Here is a 5,348-nt window from a genome sequence, read left to right on the forward strand (position 1 = left end):
AACTTTTCCTCAGACAGTTTTGCTGTATAAAATACAGTAATCGAACAAACAAATTTTGAAATTCATACACGTAGAAACGTTTACGCCCTTTTGAAAAATTACTCTTGTATCAAAATATTCCAATTGCCAGAGAATATCATGGAGATTCATACAGCGAACACACTTGCAAAGTTTCGTTCGAATCGACGATGGTCATATTTTGCGGTCGGCCCGTTTCTCATGGAATCCCTCAGTTTGGAATTTCAACCAAATGTAATATGCTTCATTATTAGTTCGAATAGCAAAAATTTCGCATGAATTCATTAAATTTAATTTTTGTGGTACATAAGCACATATTAATGGATCGTTTTACATTTTCTTTTCTTAAGGATCGTTCGATATATATATATATATATATATATATATATATATATATATATATATATATATATATATATATATATATATATATATATATATATATATATATATATATATATATATATATATATATATATATATATATATATATATATATATATATATATATATATATATATATATATATATATATATATATATATATATATATATATATATATATATATATATATATATATATATATATATATATATATATATATATATATATATATATATATATATATATATATATATATATATATATATATATATATATATATATATATATATATATATATATATTTATATATATATATATATATTTTATATATATATATATATATATATATATATATATATATATATATATATATATATATATATATATATATATATATATATATATATATATATATATATATATATATATATATATATATATATATATATATATATATATATATATATATATATATATATATATATATATATATATATATATATATATCAATACATAACATTTCTAATGTTCATTTTTACATCTTCTATGGACCAAGAAAAATTATTTAGCAAATATTTTCATCAAATTTCAATTTTTATTGTTCCATTTTGTAATACCGTGGAGCATTTTTGTCGATATTATGGAACATATCGACGTGTTTTAATGTACATTGTTAATATTCTATGGATCGATGTCAGTTAATTTATGGCGCAAAATGTAACATTTTTTGGAACATTTCCAATATTTTTATGGGGCATTGGTTGATTTTAATTGCACTTTTATTACTATTTTAATGCTCTGTTGCGACCATTTTATGGTTCAATTTTACATAATTTATGGATCAAATCACCCTTTTTACATTTCTTATAAAAGAAATGTATAGAAGTCGCTCAAACTTTCAAGATTTTTTCCGAGGCCCGGAGGGCCGAGTCTTATATACCAATCGACTCAGCTCGACGATTTGGGACAATGTCTGTGTGTGTGTGTGTGTGTGTGTGTGTGTGTGTGTGTGTGTGTGTGTGTGTGTGTGTGTGTCGGTGTGTGTGTATGTATGTAACGGACAAATTCTCATTCGTGTTTCTCAGCAATGGCTGAACCGATCTCATCCAAACCAATTTTAAATGAAAGAACTAAAAAACAGTATGACCGCTATTAATTTGTTTTTGATTCTGATGTTTAGTTTCCAAGATATGAATGCTTGAATGCGTAAAAATGGCGTTTTTTGCAGTTTTTTTAAATTATCTTCCGAAATTGACAATATAGATTAACAATTTATATGTATATAGACAGCTTTAACGAATACCTTTTGAACAAGCTATAGATTGTTGAAATCGGACTATTATCAAAAGAGATATTTAAAATTAAATGCGGACGAAAGATTTTTATCATTTCCCATTGCCAGAAATATGATCAAAAAAATGTAATCTATTATTAACGCCAAAATGGCTTATTTTAGGTCAATAGTATCTTCGGAGAATTTAATGCAGGTAATATGCCCTTTCTTTTGGTATTGTGCTTTTGCTGATTAATCCCCCTATGAGTGAGATATTTTCACAAATTTTCGTGGAAGTGATTATATCGAAATGATGCCTTCAGCAAATTTGTAGCTCTTACTTTTGCGAATAACTTTACTAAAGACTTTAAATATCTATTTAGAATACTTTAAAAGTTATGGCTTGTTGTTTGTGGATTACTCTTTGTCGCCTATTTATTGTTCAATATAGAAATAATCCATTGAAATAAGCTAAACATTATTTCGATAAAACGAATTTTGTATTTCATTTTACTATCTGCAACCGCTAGAAATAATCACCGAACACTTCCAGGTTGGAAGGAACTTGATAACTTATCAGTGCAAAAATGTTCATCTGTGCGAACCTTCTGACTGCAATTTTTCTAACTTATAACCTTCGGATCGATCTGAAACGTATCGGAAAATGAAATGCGAAAAAAACTCCAAGCAACGGCGTAGCCTAGAGAAGGTTTTGGGGTTAAACACAATACAACGCCCCCAACCCCCCCCCCCACCCACCACACCCAAAAAAATATTGGATTGAACTTGAAAATTTATTGATGCAGACTGACTTAATTCAATATTAAAATAACAATTATCTGATCCGTAGCTTGATAACCTGTTGTTGTAAACATCATGAGGACTTTTGATAAATGGTCGAAATGGGGCCCTGATATGTAACTGATCTATTGGTCTTGATATCACAGTTGTCTAATAGCATCTATATCAAATTCCTGCCTGAAAACATTCCAGTAGAAAATTCCAGAGTTCTATAATCAATCATAATCCTCAGATTTATTTTCAAATTGAGCTCGTTTTTGTAGAAATGTACTGTAATAAGGGTCTTTATTTAATAGGAAGCGAAGTTAAAATTGATTTAATGTCTATGAAACATAGAACTGCTCACCAAAAAAATGCATAACTTTCAACATTTGCTAAAAATGTTTTTGCCTTTCTCATTCACTCTAAAATTCGTCAATCTAATCCCGACCCGGAGGGCTGAGTGTCATATAGCAATCGACTGAGTTCGTCGAGATCGGAAAATGTGACCTCTGTTTCTCAGAGATGGCTGAACCGATTTGCACAAAGTTAGTCTCAAATGAAAGGTACTACCTTCCCATCGGCTGCTATTGATTTTTTTTATTGATTGGACTTCCGGTTCCGGAGTTACGAGTTGAAGAGTGCAATCACACAGCAAATTCCCATATAAACTGAAATGAAAAATTTTCAAAATCAAATTTGTATTTTTGATGCAAAATGACTTTAAAATTCATGAAACATTGAGATGTTTGACAAAAATTGACTTTTTTGGACTTTGGTACATTTTTGCCTTTCTAATATAGAAAGGTTTTTAAAGTAGCAACCTCTCACTGCATACTTCCTCCGGGCCGGTATGATTGACGATTTTTAGAGTGATTGCATAACTCTAAAAATCGTCAATCATACCGGCCCGGAGGAAGTATGCAGTGAGAGGTTGCTACTTTAAAATTAAAACTAGTTTAAAATTTCTTAACAAGTTGAAAATTTTCGGCAGGACCTGGACCTCCCGGATCTTTCTCCATGATCCACCGCTGGTTTCAAGCGGTGTTTCAGTATCACATAGTATCTCAAGATCGTGGCTGTCGATCCATTGTATGTATGTGCAAATCGTACTGAACATGTAATATTCATTTCCACCATTGTATTGAACATAACCAGCCATGGAATCGTAGTCTGGACAAATGAGAAAAGCACAATTGCACCACTAGGTGGATTAAAACAGGTTTTTATTTTGGGAATGCGTCGAGTTGAGACGAAAACGTAATGTGATTAATAACGAGGATAACACTTTCCGAATGTAGAGAGAAATTTATGAAAAATGACGATTTCCATTTGACTCTAGCAGTTCCTGATCGATTTTGATGAGCATTTATTTTTTGTTATATGACCAATTATATGTATAGGTCACATGTTCAAAAACAGTAATTTAAGGTCAAGATAGCATCATTTTGAAACCACCAATTTCGGAGGTTTAGTATCTTCGATGAGTTTTACAAACGTTAAACAGCGCATCATTTGATAAAATAATTTTGACGGTATATCGTCCAAGAAGTATTTATGGTGAATTTTCTCAGGTTAATATTCATGACTACAATAAAGTCTCAAAAATTTCGCTAAAGACACGAACTCTGTCACTATTTTCTGAAAAAATAATTCTGCATAATTTTAAAACTTCAAAAATTACGGTTTCGGAATTATGCCGTTTGGACAGTATGATCGATTTTCACCAAACCCCCACCAAACCGAATTTCTGGCTACGCCGCTGACTTCAAGTAAGTAGAAACAAAGTCGTTCTACACTCGTTCACAAGAAACTTCTTCGAATGCTGAATATCTATTATAATACATTGAAACCCAGATTTTATCAGCCAAATATGAACATATGTTTGATGGGCTCTAGCAGACGAACAAGACTGAATTCGAATAAATCCTTTCTTGAGCATGTTTTCCTGATCATGAAGATGGAAATATGCAAAAAATAGAAAGTTAATGATAATCAGAAATAGTTATCAGACTACATCAAGGGACGGGAAGAATATTTTAACAGCTTCAGTTTATTATAAATAAAAAAAATTGCCCGATTTAGTCAATGTCCCCATTTTGTCAGCCTAAAATACACCATGAGACTGATAAAAATGGGTCTTTATTGTATTATTATTCACTGTGTTTCACATTAAAAGGTACATTTCATTTTGGGGTTTTTTGTTGCTTCGATGCAATTATTTTTAGGTAGCTTTCAAGGGGTTATTTTATAGACTTCTTCCAAAAATTGGCGAACCTATTCCAATTCGCATACCAATTAATTGGTATACTTAAGGGTTTATATGTTGCAGATAGAGAAAATACTGAAATATTCAGCTTTTTCCTACACAATATTACGAAAGCTTATTAAACAATATTTCCTAATAAGTTTGTGAAAATTATAAACTATTTGGAATTTTTTAATAGTTTTATTTTTTATTTAACCGTGATTTTTTTTAATAAATAGTGACCATCGCTTTACAACGTAGTCTATTTTTCATGGCTTGCGGTGAGCACGATCTCTCGAATTGCTGAACTGAAAATTATGGAATAGAAATTAATTTTTAGAATTCTTTACAGATTTAACTCGCCGCGCAGATGGCTCTGAATTAGACCCGCTGGTGCCCTAAGACGATTTCGCTAGATTTTCAGAGCACTGTGCACACAGTGCATTAAGGCAAGTGACGGAAGGTTATCGAAAAGATTCGTGAAAATGAAAATTCCAGTAATGATGATGATTTTCCCAAATGGTTCGTTTTCGAGAGGTTTTTATTTGTTCTTTGGCATTAGGATTAGCGATAATAATTCAAATCAAGGATACTACTGGGAAGTCACCTTTAGAAAAATATCAGGAGCTGCGATTTCAATTTTC

The sequence above is a fragment of the Topomyia yanbarensis genome, chromosome 1 (assembly GCF_030247195.1).
Source record: "Topomyia yanbarensis strain Yona2022 chromosome 1, ASM3024719v1, whole genome shotgun sequence".
Taxonomy (NCBI): domain Eukaryota; kingdom Metazoa; phylum Arthropoda; class Insecta; order Diptera; family Culicidae; genus Topomyia; species Topomyia yanbarensis.